Source organism: Gymnoscopelus braueri (assembly GCF_963280865.1).
Source record: "Gymnoscopelus braueri genome assembly, chromosome: 6".
Taxonomy (NCBI): Eukaryota; Metazoa; Chordata; class Actinopteri; order Myctophiformes; family Myctophidae; genus Gymnoscopelus; species Gymnoscopelus braueri.
The window spans coordinates 20,241,228-20,261,717 of NC_137607.1; positions in this window are offsets into that span (position 1 = coordinate 20,241,228).

The window sequence follows — 20,490 nt, forward strand, 5'->3', positions numbered from 1 at the left end:
CAAAACTATTCCCCATCTATGTCCCTCTAACTTCTCTTTTGTAAAAATGTGCAACTATGGCAGGGCCCTTGGTAGTAGCGAAACTAGGTCCTAGGCTTCAAATAGCAGCCCATTGCATCCCAGGGGTACACACAACCAAGGAAAGGCCAATAGAAACAGAGAGAAGGGAAAGCATGCGTGAGAGAGAGGTGGAATTGTTTGATGAAAATTAATATTTGTCATTTGGTGCTGCAGACAATACCCTGTGGATGCACGCAGGCAGCATTGTGTGAGTTCATTTTCTTTTGGAGAAATATCACAAGCACCTGTGTTATCAGCAGCGGTTGAAAAAAGTACAAAATGTTTTTACTTAAAGTAAAAGTATCAATACTGAAATGTAGAAATACTCCGTTACAAGAAAAGGTCCGGAATTAAACATTTACTAAGTACCAACAGTAGAAAGTACTCATTATGCGGAATGCCCTATTTCATAAGTTTTCAAATGTATAAAAATCATTTGAAAACAGCCAATCTACAAGTTCACAATGCGTATGCGACGCATTGTGAGCTTATAGATTGCTCTATTTTCAAATGGCCGAAATGTATAGGGCTGAAGTGGTTAATGTATGTTTTGTAATAATCAAAATCTACAAAGTAACTAGTAACTAAAGTGGTCAGAAGTAAAAGTATTGACAATTGTAAATACTCCAGTAAAGAAAAAAATCCTCAACATTTTACTTAAGTACAGTACTAGAGTAAATGTACTAAGTTACTTTCCACCACTGGTTATCAGCAAAGCCTGGAAAATGTGGACACTGATGATGCATTTGTGTTTATCTGCATACTTGTAGTATATGCAGTGGTGGACAAAGTACTCGACCGCAGTACTTGAGTCGAAGTGAATATTACTGGAAGTGAAAGTTGCTCACTCAAATTTCTACTTGAGTTAACGTAGCGGAGTACTTGCTTTTAAAATGACTAAAGCACTCAAAAGTACAAATTTATAAAGTACATTTTTATATTTATTATCAATGCATTGCTGTGTTGAAATTTATTGTTCAAACAAATTCAATGATCTTCCAGAATTTTCCAAACATTATCAATTATAGTGAAACTAGCCGATCTACAAGCTCACAACACGTCGCAATCTGCTATTTCTGTCAAAGAGATTAGGCGCAAAAGGAAACTACAGCAGACCAAGTACAGCTGCAACTCAGGTCTGTTTCCCTGGTTACGGTTTTATTGTTTGGTTAAATTTTTCATTTCCTCACATCCTATTACAATTCACCTACCCTATTGCCATAATTATGCTAATTTGTGCCTTTTAAATACGTTTAGATAGACACAATAAATGTAATGCTTGGACAGTTATGAGCTATTAAACAGAAATTGCTCCCAAGAAAGGAAGGGAAGGACGTTTGTTTCTCTTTGTCACAGTGGTTTACTTCTTCAGTCACTAACTCCAATGATTAAACCAGTAAACATTAGTCAAGGTTAGGTGAATGACATGCCTGCAGGCAACAAAACAAACCGGTGCTTTTATTATGTGACTTACTGTCTAATTACATTCTAAGTACAGGGAAAGTTTAACTGTCATCTCCATTGTTAACAATTATTCTTCATTTATCTTAATCCATTAAGACCGGGAACACATCTGTGTCATTTAAAGATTTCTTTGGCCATTCAAGAATAGCAGATATACAAGCTCATAGCGCAGCACTCTGTGCCGCACTATGAGCTTGAAGATCTGCTTCTTCTTTTTTTTCAATCTTGGAAAAATCGTGTAAATCTTTGAAAATATACATTATGCTTTAAAGCTTTTTTTTTTTTACTCCGATCTGTGCTTCTGGGGGTCCCTGGAACAACATATTTTGAGATGGGGTTCCGCGGCCAAATACATATCATTTTGGGGGTCCTTGACATGGAAAAGTGGGAGCACAGCTGATATAGCAACATACTGTTATGGATTTAGAAAATATTTTTAGATACGTATTTGGCCCACGGACCCCCAACTCAAAATGTTTTGTTCCAGGAACCCCCCAGAAGTAAAGCTTTGAGTTACAAATGTTCGCTTTAAAAAATATATATATTCAAAGATTTGCACACATTTTCAAGATTTTTCTAAAATAGCAGATCTAAAAGCTCATGGCGAGTGCTGCGCCATGAGCTTGTATATCTGCTATTTTTGAATTGCCAAAAAATGACACTAGATGCGTTCCCGGATTTAATGGGTTAAGATAATTGAAAGTGATAATCGAGAATACGTGGTACAAAATAAAACGAGTACAAACAATAAATAAACATTTAATGCAATACAGTGATGCAAAGGCATACGCCCGGAATGGAATTTTAGCAGGTAGCCTACGTTACGTGATTTTACGCATACAGTGTTTTAAAGAAAAGCACCTAGTTAATATATTTTTTATATTTTTATTATATATTTTTGGGTCATCAGACCTACAGTTTACATTGTACTTTGTCAGATAATCAACTTTACAATGTGTTTTGATTTTTATTATAGTGTCCTGCACAACAAGATGCCCAGCCCGCACGGGCTTACAAGACACTCACACAATGTACATACACCAAGATACACCCCGAACAGAACACATAAACATATTGATTGTCCAAGCTGTGGGTTACGGGTACATCGTCCTCCAACGCAACTGCCATGCTTTCTCTATGAATTTTACTAAAACAAAAATGTCCTTATTGAACAGCCAACTTAACATATAACATTCAGACATCCAAAACAAATCTGGATTCTTATCCTGCATTTCTTACATCATTGTACAGTGGACAGTGAAAAACAAAATGAACCTCATCTTCCACAACTCCCAGGCCACAAAGAACACACAATCGCTGCTCCTCAGGAATGCCAGTATATCTACAAAGTACAAACCCACCTCAACTGCCAGAGGTAATGCACCGGATCTTAACGGGGCACAGAGAGACCTCTGTCCTCTCTTTAGATTGAATGCAACATAAGGTTCAGTGATATAATCCTCTTTAAATTGAACATCATTTCTTAACTTTGCTTTTTTTCCAAATGTCCACCCTCCATTGCTCCTGATGTAACATTGACAATTTATGTGTGACCGTATTTATGTTACAATGAAGGTTGTTCATAAAATATACATTGAAATCAGAAAGTGAAAAAAATTTAAGATACCTCTCTTATCCATGGATGATTACATCTTCTATTCCAATTAACCTGGAATAGACCTGGAACGCATCTGTGTCATTTTAAGATGTCTTTGGCTATTCAAAAATAGCAGATCTACAAGCTCATAGCGCGGCACCGAGTGCCGCGCTATGAGCTTGTAGATCTGCTATTTTTGAAAAATCCTGAAAATTTGTGCAAATCTTTGAATATATCTTTTTTTAAAGCGAACATTTGTAACTAAAATGTTTGCTTCTGGGGGTCCCTGGAACAACATATTTTGAGATGGGGGTTCGTGGTCAAATCCATGTAATTTTGGGGGTCCTTGACATGAAAAAGTTTGAGAACCACTGATATAGAAACATAAGTATTTTCAGAAAACTGTTTAGAAGACATTTTGATATAGAAGACATTTGTAGAATCTGTCTCAGGCCGTAATGGGTTAGATATACTTTTCGTAAGCCTCTCTACTTACACATTCTTTCATTACTGTATGTATGCTGTATGCGCACGCACGCACGCACGCACGCACGCACGCACGCACGCACGCACGCACGCACGCACGCACGCACGCACGCACGCACGCACGCACGCACGCACGCACGCACGCACGCACGCACGCACGCACGCACGCACGCACGCACGCACGCGCACACACACACGCACACGCACAAGTGGGCACCACTGTGCCCATTATCTAAGATTGCAGGAAAATGCCTTGTTAAATTGAACATCATTTCTTAACTTTGCTTTTTTTCCAAATGTCCACCCTCCATTGCTCCTGATGTAACATTGACAATTTGTGTGACCGTATTTATGTTACAATGAAGGTTGTTCATAAAATATACATTGAAATCAGAAAGTGAAAAAAATTTAAGATACCTCTCTTATCCATGGATGATTACATCTTCTATTCCAATTAACCTGGAATAGACCTGGAACGCATCTGTGTCATTTTAAGATGTCTTTGGCTATTCAAAAATAGCAGATCTACAAGCTCATAGCGCGGCACTTGTAGATCTGCTATTTTTGAAAAATCCTGAAAATTTGTGCAAATCTTTGAATATATCTTTTTTTAAAGCGAACATTTGTAACTAAAATGTTTGCTTCTGGGGGTCCCTGGAACAACATATTTTGAGATGGGGGTTCGTGGTCAAATCCATGTAATTTTGGGGGTCCTTGACATGAAAAAGTTTGAGAACCACTGATATAGAAACATAAGTATTTTCAGAAAACTGTTTAGAAGACATTTTGATATAGAAGACATTTGTAGAATCTGTCTCAGGCCGTAATGGGTTAGATATACTTTTCGTAAGCCTCTCTACTTACACATTCTTTCATTACTGTATGTATGCTGTATGCGCACGCACGCACGCACGCACGCACGCACGCACGCACGCACGCACGCACGCACGCACGCACGCACGCACGCACGCACGCACGCACGCACGCACGCACGCGCACGCGCACACGCACACGCACAAGTGGGCACCACTGTGCCCATTATCTAAGATTGCAGGCAAATGCCTTGTTAAACATGTATTAGAGCTTTCTCTCAGCCTAATGCTTCCCTTCTCTCTTTTCCTCTCTGCCGTGTTGTGTTGTTGTTAACCTGAACATCCCATAATGCCGTTCTGACTTAGCGTCTCCTTGGAGCAGCACAGCAGCCTTTAAACGGGCTGGGTTACCGTGGAGACCACAGCGGTGCCAGCGGCGGTGGCAACCGCTCGTTCGTTCCAGCTCCCTGACGCTGACATTCAGACAAGCCCCTCTAGCTAGCGCGCTAGCGCGCGCACACACACACACACACACACACACACACACACACACTAACACTAAATCTTATGCTCTACACCAACTCCCACATGCGCTGTATATGCTTGCTTGAACACACTCTTTTTCAAACAGATGCACACACACACACAAACACAACAGTGACCCCTTCACCTGTCTGACTGAGCCCTACATTATTAATGATGTGGCTGTGGCTGTTTTAACACAGCAGCCTTCACCCAGCAGGACACAGGACATATATATATATATTATATATACACACACACAGTGTAACTCTGCTGCCTAAAGACACATTTATACTCATGTGCGATCCACAAGCTCACAAAGATGTTTTTGAGCTTGTAGATCAGCTATTTTCAGTGTGCGATATACCGTAGCACAGTGGCATAATAAGCATAACAGACCTGTTTGTGTGTGTGTGTGCGTGTGCACATTCTGGTGAAGCTCCTGTGAGGCTGAGAATAGGTTGATCTCTGCGATGATATAACGAGCCATAAATATTTGGGTTCTGTATCTATGAAACATAACTTGTATCACCCTGAAATATGTACATGAAATACTGTGTGTGTGTGTGTGTGTGTGTGAGTGAGAGGCTGTGTTTGTATTCATACAGTCATGCTTTTGTATGTGAACACTATTCTTCTTACCGTGTCGATGTTGTTTCCATTTTCAGATGCATTGTCTGTGAGGAACACAAGCATTTGTTTTTAGGAATGAGTGTAGGAGTAAAGTCTGACGCCATTGTCGACAGTGATGTTAAATGTGTGCATAACTGTACAGTGTCATACAGATATGATGCTTGCAGTATGTTATGAGATTTCTGTTGCTTTGCATAGGACACATTAGGGGGTATAAACATCAGTCAAAGGAGAAACAAATCAAAGACGTCAAACATAGATATAGAGCAATTGGCATCATATTTGCTCATTTAGGAGCTATGCCATATTTGATGTCCAGCTATTGTATACATTTTTGCTCCTTTTAGTTACTAAATCAATATCAATACTGTCAGAAAGAAAGACTGGACCTGGGTATCCATCAGAGGGATACTTATTTGTATTTGTATTCAGACAGGGTAGTGTAGAGAGATAGGAATGAAAGGCAGAGAAGGGGGAAGGACATCAAAGATCTTTGATATATTACCAAGATAGACCAATCCTATACCTCGCCACAAGTATGAAACTGTACACAAATGGCCTCTTAACCCATTCAATCCGGTAACGCATCTGTCATTTTAGATTTCTTTGGCTATTAAAAAATAGCAGATCTACAAGCTCATAGCGCAGCACTGCTATGAGCTTGTAGATGTGCTATTTTTTGAAAGATCGTGAAAATGTGTGCAAATATTTGAATATATTTTTATATGAGATGGGGGTCCGTGGCCAAATACATATCATTTTGGGGGTCCTTGACATGAAAAAGTTTGAGAACCACTGATATAGAAACATGTTTTTCAAAAAACTGTAGGATATGGAAGACATTTGTAGAATCCCCAGCAGCAAAGATTTGGTTACAAATGTTTGCTTTAAAAAAAAATATATATTTTCAAAGATTAGCACAGACCTTTCCAAAAAATAGCAGATCTATTTGCACAAAATGTAAAAAAAAAAATCTACAAGCTCGTAGCGCGGCACTTGGTGCCACGCTACGAGCTTGTAGATCTGCTATTTTTGAATAGCCAAAGAAATCTAAAAATTACAGAGTATTTCCCGGTCTAAATGGTTTAAGTGGGCATGGTTGCCCCTTCCCGTCCCCCCATCATCACCTCATCTCCTCCTCAAGTGCTGTGAACGTTGTGTGCTTCGAAGTTGGCACGTCTTGCTTTCTCCATAACGTCTTCGACATGCATCACAAGTCTCCAGCTGGAACTGAACCAGGGGTATTAAAGGAGAATTCCGGACATTTTAAGTGTTATCTTTGATGTGTAGTTACTCACTCACCGAGTTATGAAGTGGCGTTGAGTTTTTCAAGCGATTCCCCTGTCTGTGAGTCTGGAGTCCGGAGTCTGGAGTCCCGTCCTCGGCTCACTGCGCTCCTCGGGAAATCTCGCGAGACGCGAGATTTCACGCGAGAGGAAAACATTCACGTCGCTGACCATGAACGCCAGCTCGTGAGTGATAAACAGTGCATGTGAAAGTATCAGGAGACACCATGAGGAGGATTTGTGGAGAAAAAAAAGAAGTTTGGAGCTGTGGAATTAGGCGATTTTCACTAAGACACGCGCCTCCCACTATGCCAATAGTGGGGGTCGACCAGACTCACAGACAGGGGAATCGCTTGAAAAACTCAACGCCACTTCATAACTCGGTGAGTGAGTAACTACACATCAAAGATAACACTTAAAATGTCCGGAATTCTCCTTTAACCAGCGATAGTTAGATACAATGCACATTTCTGAGGCCACTTTGCTAGGATAATATTATGTTCATGTAGATTTGGAGATGCATCATCCCTTTAACATCTCTGCCATGTAGTGCTGTATGAGGTAGTAGAATGCCACCTTGTGCTACAGTACTGAGAAAATAATGAGGCACAGACCCCTCTGGACAAGTACTGTCTGACAGCCAAAGTCCGTGTATGTCAATAATAACACTGATTTAAGATTACAATTTTTTTTTAAAGATTAGAACAAGAAATACAACTTTTTGTTTATTATGTTATACTTAGTTATATTAGATGGTGTCAAAATGTAACAACATTGGACTCAATGGACTGATTCTGTTTACCTGAAGACCAAACCCTGACCTTGACTGACTACTGGTCAGATTGTTGGAGATACCGGTAAATAAACGTTCTCATTGAGAAGAGAAAAGGTAACCAACCAGTGTCCCTCTTGCAGAGCAGGCAGTACTTTTCCATCATTCACTGTCATGTTTTAAACATTTTAAATTACTCTATGATCACAAAAGTGAGGGTGATGACCTGACGAAGATGTAATCTGACATCGAAACGTTGCCTTGCACCCTGTTCTATATTAAAGTGAGAGTTGCTAGACTAGTAGCTCAGTGACTACTTAAAGGGGAAATCCACCCATTTTCAATATTTAACTATGTCATTAATATAGCATAAAGGAGTTGTGTGGAAATAAGAAAAAATTAAAAAAAAAATTAACATTGCAAAAAAATGTAACATTGCAAAAAAATTAACATTGCAAATTACACTGTGATGACTCATCATGGTGTAATTTGCAATGTTAATTTTTTTGCAATGTTACATTTTTTTGCAATGTTATTTTTATTTTTTTTTTTTTCTTATTTCCACACAACTTCTTTATGCTATATTAATGACATAGTTAAATATTGAAAATGGGTGGATTTCCCCTTTAACCGGTGTGGATAAGTGAAATGTACAGTAATTGTGCAATATGCAGCCCCTACCGGTAAGCAAGGGGAATTATCATCGTAACAAGCCATTGTTTCCTTTGTCTATCAAAACTTCACTTACACCCAGTGTTGCCAGATTCTGTAAGAGAAACAAGCAACCAGGTCTAGGAAAACCAGCCCAAAAGAAGCGACTATGGGCCACATGAGCACTTTAACATTTACATCAGCTATTTGAAAATAGCAGATCTACAAGCTCACAACGCGTCACAACGCGTCGCATCGCGACGCGTTGTGAGCTTGTAGATCTGCTATTTTCAAATAAAATCTTGCGGGGAAAATATAATAAGCAGATCTGGCAACCCTGCTTACACCCAACAAAGTGAGACACATTTGGCTATACCATCAGGCTGTTTCAGTGTTCTTATGTCATGTAAAGACATTGGTGGTCTAAACGTGTAAACATGTACCTTATGACAATCCAAGAATACTGTATACTGTACTAGAGGTTTGGGCGGCTATGCGGCCCTCACATAATAGTTCCCGAAATCCCAGAAATCGCTATCCTCACACGTATGTTGCCCTTCTGTTTTTGTGGTCCGCCGGCCATATTTGGTCACGAATATCGGCCCAAACTCCACATATGGTAGTGATCGTTCTATAGTGCGTAGCAAAAAAAACCTGAAGGAGGCGTCAACAAGTGTCATTTGGAGCGGCGGACATCTTGGTGGGAGATAAACAGGTTGACTTAACATTGACCCCCACCAGTATGTCTGCACCACTATGCCACGCCCCCCCCCCCCCGTGGTGACGACACGTTGGCACGCACTATTGAGCTCCTTATATGAGAGCTGACTGATTTGTTTGTGGCTGATGCCATGATCGCGATGTGACGTTTTGTGCAGCTTATAGATCTGCTACTTTTTGGGGGGGAAAGGTTGAATCATTTACTCGACATAAATTTAGCATTACATTTTTCGAACATTAATATCAAACATGAGACAGTCTACAACATTTGCCAAAAGGAAAAAAGCATGTATTTAATTCAGTTTGACCAGAAGCATGAATCCCACCCACTCCCCCCTCCCTCAGGAAATCAACCCTAAACCCTTCAAAGTTTTAAATAAAACATTAACCATGAATTGTGTATATTGCAGATCTGCCGTTTATATTTAATGTTTCTTTCTCCTCAGAGGAATCTCTCACTTCCTCGATGGTGTAGGCTTTCAAGTCGTCGTCAACCAGTCCTGTTCAGAGTGCGCGAAAAGACAACCCCCAACAATCTGTAAGTAGTCTGAAACTTCACTTGTCTTCCAAAGCAGTGGTTTTCAACCAGTGGTCCGGGGACCACCAGTGGTCCTTGAGGGAGTACCAGGGGGTCCCCAGCAAAATGAGTTAATAGCGTCACAATCATTTTTAACCACTTAGCTTTGGCTATTAAAAAAATAGCAGATATACAAGCTCATAGCGCGGCACCGAGTGCCGCGCTATGAGCTTGTAGATCTGCTATTTTTGAAAAACCTTTAAAAAAGTGTGCATATATTTGAATATTTATATTTTTTAAAGCGAAAATCAACTGATATCTTTGCTTCTGGGGGTCCCTGGCACAAAACATTTTCAAATGGGGGTCCGCGGCCAAATGTATTTGAATTTAGGGGTCCTTGGCATGAAAAAGGTTGAAAACCACTGTTCTAAAGTAACTACTGTGAGCCGTCATGACACCATACACTGACAAGAAACATTGTATTTCTCATTCAAATTTGTATCGTCACGTCAATGTGCACAAGTAGCTCACCTGGGTTAGTAAAAGCACATTGAATTGCCTTGTTGTTGAAATGTGCCATACAAAATAAAATTGCCTCGCCTTGCCGAGTATGTCGATCACATAGCAGCACATCACACATTATCCATCTTATAGTTGAGTCACTCGTAGCAGGATCAGTCCCTCATTGAACTGAATTGAAATCAATTGAAAGATTATCCTGTTTTTGTGTTACAAAATAAACAATCTCCCTTTTTATCCAGCTCAATTGGGAATAATGAGCTCTGTTTGAGGCACCAAATGTCTCTCTCACACAGACACACGCACACGCACACGCACACGCACACGCACACGCACACGCACGCACACACACACACACACACACACACACACACACGCACACGCACACGCACACACCACCCAGGCGGCTTTTCTCTTTTGGTTCCCAATTTAGCTTCAGTCATAAACGTTTTAGGCTGCACTATAGCCCTCCTGTTTTCGTACCTAGAGGGGCGGGTTTAACATCTCCGGGCGAGAGAATGCGTGTGATCCCATTGGTTCACCGATCTGTCCGTCAGCCCCCGCCCCCGTCAACACAACATTACGAGCGACGCCCACTGCACTCTGGTTGGTTGGGGAAACGAAACACTTCCTATATATCGGGTACACCGACGCGCTGGTCCAGGCTTTTATTTTTTTTAGCAAAACTAAACAATAAAAGCCTGGAGATCGAGGCTACAGTATAAACGTTTCACCTTTTACTGACCAATCGGACCATTTTATTCTCCCGTGGTTTCTGTAATCTTCCGTGACAACGAAAGTATAAGCACATCGTCTCAGAGACATGGAGAGGGTGAGAGAGAGAGCCAGAGAGAGAGCCAGAGAGAGAGAGACACCGGGCAGAGCACAAAGAGAGAGAGAGACAGAGATAGATGGTGCTAAACACCGCCTCACCTCCTCCTGCAGTCTTAAGCTTATGAGTGCCACCTACTGAGCACCATTAACATCCTGTGTGCTGCATGTGTGTGTGAGGCGTGCTGAAATGTACTGCCTGTGTTCATCAGTGGTGGAAAAATGTACTGTACTTATGTTTTACCTAAGTAAAAGTAACAATGCTGCAATATAGAAATACTCTGTTACAAGTAAAATGAATTAAATTTTTACTTTATACTTAAAGTACCAAAAGTAAAAGTACGAAAATATTTGAAAATAGCAGATCTACAAGCTATGTAGATCGGCTATTTTCAAAAAGCCTAGGTATAAAATAGGGCTAAAGTGGTTAATGTATGTTTTATAATGTCATAATTTATATCTGAAAAGTAACTAGTAACTAAAGTGTTCAAATAATTGTAGTGTAGTAATTGTAGTAAAAGTACAATATTTGCCACTGAGATGTAGTGGAGTAGAAATAAAAGTTTTGGAAAATGGAAATACTCAAGCAAAGTACAAACACCTCAAAATTGTACTTAAGTACAGTACTTAAGTTAATGTACTTAGTTACTTTCCACCACTGGTGTTCATGCCTACACGTGAAAACAAAATTAATTTTCCCTATGCACCTGTGTGGGAGAGAGAGAGGAAGGGAGAGAGAGAGAATGCCTGCCTGCTGGCATACACACTCATAGCCATGTATGCAAGCTGAAGCGTAAAGCTGTAATTAGAGTGGTACCCTAGCCAGAGGAGCCATTGAGTATCTCCAGTGTGTTTTTTAGAGTATAAATTGTAACGGCCGCTGCTTGGAAGTACACTCCTTTCATTGCTTTTTATGACTTACAGAGGGCAATTTGTTTTGCACCAAATTGTCATTGTCATTATAAGTGCTGGCCTGGAAACCATCTCTGTCACAACCTCGCAGTTTTACCGAGGCACTTGAACTGCTTAAAGGGCTGAACTAACAGTTTTTGGAAGGAGCAAAAAAGAAAAGGGGAAAAAAGACTTGCTGTACAAGTATACAGTAAATATTTCAACTTAATGAAAAGAGAAAAAAAACCCGAAACAAAAACATTCAAAAATGTTTAGAATTTGGGGGGAGGTTACGTGAATAAAAAAATATATATTGTGAAATCAAAAACTCCCCAGAAGCAAAGATTTGAGTTAAAAAATGTTCTTTTAAAAAATATATATATATTCAAAGATTTGCACAAATTGTCAAGATTTTTCTAAAATAGTAGATCTACAAGCTCATAATGCGGCACTCGGTGCCGCGCTATGAGCTTGTATATCTGCTATTTTTAAATAGCCAAAGTATAAAATAATGGTTAAAGTGGTTACACAGATGCGTTCCCGGTTAAGTATAATTCATTTTGGCACATGTTCATGAGCAGTATCACCTGATGGCATGTCCCCTTAACGGCCAGGCACTGGGGCCACCAAGCATTGCGTTACATTGCCATCGCATTGCGTCTTGTTGCATTGCGTCATCAATCAGCCAGGGAACGTTCTCTTTGTGATCAATGAAAGGTGCTCCACTGCCGATGTTGCATTGGCATTGCGTTTGATGGCTCTGCATACAAAGAGAAAACATTGGCAAGGTTAAATGTTTTATCTAAACACACTGATGCCGAACGCATGCGTCGACTCCTATGATAGCAGTGGTGGAAAGTAACTAAGTACATGTACTCAAGTACTTCCATTTTTCTATACTTTTACTTCTACTCCACTACATCTTAGAGACAAATATAATACTTTTACTCGTTACTAGTTACTTTGTAGATTTCGATTATTATTACAAAACATACATTAACCACTTCAGCCCTACAGTATGTAAACTTTGGTTATTTGAAAATAGCCGATCTACATGCATGCTCACAACGCGTCCCATGGCGATGCGTTTTGAGCTTGTAGATCTGCTATTTTCAAAAGCCTTTTACACATTTTAGACGGGACATTCGGCATAACTAGTACTTTCCCTTTTAGGTACTTTAAGTACATTTTGATGCCAATACTTTTGTACTTTTACTCAAGTACATTTTTAATTCCGGACTTTTACTTGTGACAGAGTATTTCTACATTGCAGTATTGATACTTTTACTAAGTAAACAATTTGAGTACCTTTTCCCCTACTGCCTGATAGTTCATTAAAATTTGATAAATTGTATTATTCTAGCCCGAGCTACAGTTGTATTGGTTGTTTTCCTGGTGTATGCTATTCATTCATGTCATGACTCATGAGGTGACTAGATATCCTGAAAAGAATTGTGGACAGCCCCAAAATTATGAGCCTTTGTTCTGTCCTCTCTTCCCAAAAAAGTTTTTGATTATTCCTTAAAGGCCCAACTTTCAGCAGATGTCATGGGTTCGCTAGGGGGAGTTGATTTTCAACCTTTTTGAAATGTGTGCATTTATTAACACAACATTCATGGTAAGGAATTTATTACAAAAACGTTTGAGTGTATGGATTTGTGAAGACAATTGTTCCTTTTTTTTTTACACTTCAGCTCTGTATGTAAACTAACTTTTGTCATTAGAACATGTATTAATTAAACCCAGTAGCAACACTCAAATTATTTGTGAAATTAATAATCATAAATACTAATAATCCATGAATATTGTGTCTCTTCTGATGCTCTACAATTTAAAATAACAAACAAAATAAAAGCAGTGGAGCTGGGAAAGAATCCGTTTGGACTTGAGCCCCTGGCTACTGTTGAGTCCTGGCTTGGGAAATACCTCTGATGTGAAGTTAACACTGTGTTATTGGTGTTAGAAATGTTTCTACAGTGGGTTTTGTTTTGTTTTGTGCAACTTTCTTTTTCCCTTGAAACTTAACTTTTTGATTGCAAACTGGTTCCATGTTAAACTTCAAATTCAGCTTCAAGTTTGTCACATCACGAGTTTACATGTAAAAGCGACAAAGTGACATCATTTGATAAATTAAGCTCAAACTATACAGTAAGTTGGCTATATGCATCAGTGGTTCTCAAACTTTTTTATGTAAAGGACCCCCAAAATGATATGCATTTGGCCGCAGACCCCCATGTCAAAAAAAAAATGTTTCAGGGACCACCAGAAGCAAAGATTTGATTTACAAATGTTTGCTTTAAAACATATTATATTCAAAGAATTGCACACATTTTCACGATAAAAAGAAAATAGCAGATCTACAAGCTCATAGCGCGGCACTCGGTGCCGCGCTATGAGCTTGTAGATCTGCTATTTTTGAATAGCCAAAGTATACTATAAAAGGTTAAAGTGGTTAAAATGATTGTGACGCTATATTAACACATTTTGCTGGGGACCCCCTGGAACCCCCCCAAGGACCCCTGGGGGTCCCCGGACCCCACTTTGAGAACCAACAAAATACATAAGTGAAAGTGCCAATGCAACAGCAATGGAGCGTGTTCATACAGTAGTCATACAAAATGATAGAGCCTGTATGACGGCCTATATGTCGCCAAGACAGATATGGTGATAAGCGCTCGGTGCTCGTTCAGCAGCCTGATGGTTGACGGGTGGAAAGTGTTACATAGTACGGTCGTATGGGTTTTGATGCATAGATATCACTTGCCTAACGGCTGCGGCGTGAACAGATTGTAGCCGGGGTGGTCCTGTCCATGATGACAAATAACATATCTAAGAACTGTCTAAACAGATGTACCATTGTAAACCTGTTTTATTTAAGTAAAAGTATCAATACTGCAATGTGGAAATACTCTGTTACAAGTAAAAGTCTAGAATTCAAAATGTATTTCGGTTAAAGTACAAACGTATTGGTATCAAAATGTACTTAAAGGTATCATGACATTCACTTTTACACCACATTCAAAGTCTTTGTCCTGGTCCTTCAAAAGTGTACAAAAAGTTTTAAGTGAAAATTCCATTCCAGTGATCCATGGCAGGTGTTTTTCTCTCACATTTCTAAAGCCTTTTCAACTGCAATGAAAAAAGAAATCTTTGCCTGCGGGTGTCGCTGGTGAGGGATTTTGCCTGTCAATCATCGCCTCTGCTCCGCCCCCCCCAAAGGAAAGGATAGGGGAGGGGAGGGGTGAGGAGGAGAGTGGGCGGGATTAATCGACTGTGACCTCACTGTCGAAGGGCCAAGCTCAGATTACTTTTCAGCCTAATTATTCAGAAAACCCCAGACCACAGAAAATCCACTGAATGTTCTAAGTTCAGGTTTTTTGGGTGTAATTGAGGTCATAAAACCCCAAATAAAACATTGAAAATAAAAAAAGTGAAAATGAATGTCATGATACCTTTAAAGTACCAAAAGTAGAAAGTACTCATTATGCAGAATGTCCCATTTCACAAGTTCAATATGTATATAAAAAGCTTTTGAAAATAGCAGATCTACAAGATTGTAGATCGACTATTCTCAAATGGCCAAAATGTATAGGGCTATAGTGGTTAATGCATGGTTTGTAATAATTATCAAAATCTATAAAGTAACTAGTAACTAAAGTTTTCCAATAATTGTTGTGGAGTAAAAGTCCAATATTTAATCGAATTTTGGTAACACTCCAGTAAAGTAAAAATACCTCAAAATTGTACTTAAGTACAGTACTTGAGTAAATGTACTTAGTTACTGTACACCACTGGAACTGCCTAACATTGCAACAGATTTTACCATTGTAACCTTTTATCCATACTCTCTTTACATATTTCCTAAACTTATTTACATCTGCTTCTGTTGCACCCTGACTCCTGACAATTTCTCTCTCTCTCTCTCTCTCTCTCTGTGTTCCTTTCTTCCTGCCTCTCTCTCCCTCCCTCCTCTTGCTATACTTTTCTCTTGTAAGCCTTTAATGGTGATTCACGTTTCTGTGCTGAATGTGACTCTGTGTCTCCTCAGTGTGTTCTGTGCTGAATGTGACTCTGTGTCTCTGCTCAGTGGGAGTACAAGTGCTGTCACTGAACTCAGTCTTGCTCTGTTAACCGGCCTATTGATTCACCTCAAATGAATGCATGGGATACAGTGCGGGAATGTTGTTCAGGGGCATAAAACCACATTTGTGTGTGTGTGTGTGTTAATAGAAAGATGCTATTGGACTCCTGTTACTACTTCTGAACTGTGTGTGTGTGTGTGTGTGTGTGTGTGTGTGTGTGTGTGTGTGTGTGTGTGTGTGTGTGTGTGTGTGTGTGTGTGTGTGTGTGTGTGTGTGTGTGTGTGTGTGTGTGTGTGTGTGTGTGTGTGTGAATAGAAAGATGCTATTGACTCCTGTTACTACTTCTGGAGCCTTAACTGACAGGGTCCTGGCACTGACACACTGGTTGTTTCTTAATTGGGAGATCCAATTGATAATGCTGCCACGCACATAGACACACACACACGCACTACAGCATAAGATCCACTTACTTCGGTGAGCTTTGGCACGCACGCACTCAGGTGCACATGAATTTACACACACACACACACACACTCACACTCACACTCACACACTCACTCACTCACTCACTCACACACACACACACACACACACACACACACACACACACACACACACACACACACACACACACACACACACACACACACACACACACACACACACACACACACACACACACACACACACACACACACACACACCTATTCACCATGTAGGATCCTCATCAGGGACCGAGGACAAAGGCTTCCAGTACAATGACTCCTAGAGCTCCTTTGGCTCTCTTCAATACACTGAGACCTCAGCCAGCCAGATACACTGAATCAGCTCTTTGACCGGATTGTGCAGCCATGTCCAGTGGACTGCACCCTGAAATCCTCAGTGTTCATTTAACTCTGAGAGTGTACACAGAGAGTTAAATTTTTTACACTTTCAGACTAAGAAATAGATCAATTGACACTGAGGATTTTACGGTGTATAATGTGGGCTTTGATTCAAAAGAATGACCGTGACCCTTTGCTAACTTAAAAGGGATGCCCTGACATTCCCAATCGTTTTCTGGGGCTGACACCCTTGACATAGTGGGGAAGGGTCTCGTGGTTCTTTAAAAAAATGCTATGGTGTAGGCTAGCAGGAACCACTGCGTTTAATTCAATTCATTCTTTTACATTTTTGACAAGTGCCAAATCACCAAGTTGTCTCAAGACACTATACATACTGTACAGCAGAGACCCAACCCTCAGCAAGCATTTGGTGACAGTGGCAACAAGGGAAAACACCCCTTTAACAAGAAGAAACCTTGAACAGAATATATTTATATTGTAATATATTCTTACATTTTAGAGTAGACCAGGGGTCTCCAACACATTTTCAGGCCAAGGACCCCCTAGCTGAGAGAGAGATGAAGGAGGGACCCCCTTTACATTGTATACAATTGTTTCAGATTAATACTTTTTTTTTTAACTTGGGCTGCTCTTTCTTCACTCCACACTATACCTCTTTCCAAAAATAGCCGATCTACAAGCTCACAACGCCTCGCGCTGCGAGGCGTTGTGAGCTTGTAGATCTGCTATTTTTGGCTAAAGTTCTCATCTTAAAAGGGATGCTAGGGTTCTAGTGGTTAATGTAAAAAAAAAAAGAATATTGCACAAAGATTTGGCGGCCCCCCTGAAGTAACTCTGAGGACCCCCTAGGGTTCCCGGACCCCCTGTTGAAGACCCCTGGAGGAGTAGACAATTAATTGTACCCCTTTTAGTTCAATTTAGGCCAATTAACCCTCCCCACACATTTCTGTGCTTTGCCACTGCTGTTGTATTCTACTGGCTCACCTGCCAGTTAGGAGCCCCCACTGGGGGTCCGTACACACTGGGGGCGATTTTTTTCATGCGAATAATACGTTTTTTTTAAAAAACCTTATAAAGTCAATGCAAGCTTCCACATCCGTTTCGCGGAGCAAAAAAGCGTCTTTCATTTATTCGGACCGCATCAGAATTTTGCGTATATTCGCATAATCGCCGGTGTGTAATGACCTTTACTCCTCCCGTTCAACATATCCTGCTGACGGGTGCTGTCCCGCTAGCCCACAGGAGTACACACAGCGAACACCTTCACTCTTTGTGTTCGTATAGATCAGGGGTCGGCAACCTTTTATGACATGAAGTGCCATGTTTTCATTTTCTTGATAGTCATATTGTGCCAAAAGTGCATATCAACATTAAGTTTAGTTATGACACCACATGAAAATGTAATATTTCCAACTGATTTTGATTGTCCAAAGGCTATACATAACAACCTTTATTTAATTGTTTTTATTATGTAATATTTTCTTTCACGATGTAACGATAATTTGAGAGCAATAACCCACCTCCACATCTCCCAAACTCTCTCCCTAGTCAGAGTAATCAGTTTGAATGAATGTAGAATTATGTGCAGGATGCAATTTTATATATAGATGTGAGTGGACTTGATTTAACTGACTACACTTTTTGGGAATATTTAAATTTAAAAGAAAGTCTCTCTCTCACACTTATGCCAGTGTGCCAGTGATCACCCTCCCCTGTGCCAATGTTGGCACTAGTGCCTAAGGTTGCCTACCCCTGATGCTCAGCCAAGCCGGATACACCGTGGTGGATTCAAACCCCTAGACACCGCTGTGGGGACCAGGTACTTTACCCCCCTGTGCCACCCAACTGCCCCAATTTACAATTATTCCTCCAAGAGTGTACAAATGTAACATTTGTACCTTCTGGGGGTTACAAATGGATAAATTAACACTGAGGATTTTAGTCTCTATAGAATTTACTCTATAGCATATGCTAAGCTATGTCTCATGCTAATTAATTTACAGTACATGCCTATAAGTCATAATGTTGCTTAATGCACTTTGTCATAATACAGTGTCACACAAAAGCAATGCAAGGTGTTGTGAGCTTTTGGTTTTATATTAAAGGGATAGTTCACCCCCAAAATGATTTTTTTCCCCTATCGATTAGTCACCCCATGGAGACTTGAATTCATGGATATGTCTTAGTTTTTGTCGCATTCCTAAGCCAATAATTTGTTGACCGGCAGCGGTTCCGGTAGGAGACACAAAGAGTCTCCTTTGTGTCTCCTACCAGAACCGCTGCCTACCGGTCCGCTGGTCATCAAATTATTGGCGTAGGAATGCGACAAAAACAAAAAGAATATCGATAGGAAAAAATATATATTTTTGGGGTGAGCTATCCCTTTAAGACAAGTTTTTCTGAGGGTTTTATAATGGAACCATTGAAAAGTATTAAGAAGAGCTTGTGACTAAATAATAACTGCATTGGACCCATTGGAACACAGGTTATTTTTTCCATTTCTTGAATAACCGTAGCTGTTTTGAACATGCAATGTTTCCACTTAACAGTGACAATATACTAGAAGGCCCTGTTGGGGATCCATGGCCCACTTGGCAGCCTGTCCATTCCCTCACCACCTCCACACAGCTCCTCTTCAAGTTGCTTGGGGTTGTTAGGTTTTGCATTTGTGGCGGATGCCTCGCCTCCAGGGCCTCGTAAAGAGATGCTATTTATTTTATTTTGTACTGACTTAGAACAGTGGTCGCTGGTTCTCAACCAGTGGTCCGGGGACCACCAGTGGTCCTTGAGGGAGTTCCAGGTGGTCCCCAGCTAAATGATGGAGAGTCGGTAACCAAATGGACCCTTATAGATCTTTAAACTCTTGAGAGTGTAAAATGAAACCAAATGGACCCTTACGGGTCAATTTGGTTTCATTTTACTCTCTCAAGAGCTAAATTATTGTTAAACATCTGCATTACTTAATTAAATAATTGTTATTTTGATCAACGTTTGCCTGTCATTCTCCTATGGTACCAACATCAATACAACATGGAATTGTGGACAAAATCGTATCCAACGATTGCAAAATATTCGAAGCTTTGGGTCTGAGAGGGCTAAATCTCATCAAACGGTGGTTTCCGTGGCTCAAATGCAGAATACATAATGGACCTTGATATGAAAAAAAGTTGAAAACCACTGCTTTAGAACATTGCCAAATGCAAGTCTAAGTAAATGAAATTATTTATCGATTATGCAAAGAAACAGATGTACATAATTTGACCCTCAGGTGCACTGGCACTACGCGTGTTTGCTACTTTGTATTCAAGGCATGGTACTTGGCAGCTCGTAGCCATCCTTGGTCTTGCCAGGGTCAGTGGCATCCAAGCAAGGTGATTATTATCATTGAAAAATATGGCCAAAAGAAGAGCCCTCTTCTGTAGGATTTTCAGCTCATGGTCATTTAAGTGATATCTTGACATTCTCAAATGCAGGGTGTACTTTTTGCCCCACTTAGTGGCACATAGTCTGTGAGGGAAAGAACTTATATTAAAAAACCCATGGGATATGCCTGCAGCTGGTGTTTCCGTTGGCATTCCTGAAAGAAAAAGGTTTTACAGTTGCTTCCCCACAACTACCCATTGTGTTAAATACAATCATACTACATGTACAGTATGTTGGTTACATGTTTAAATTACATTTAGGTCCTTGCAGAAATCGTTGCATTGAACACCGATATTGGTGCATTAACAAATGTATTCTGATATTTGTGCACTATTCAGTTTACTCTGATTCAGAGGCATTTCGCAACAGTGTATGTGAT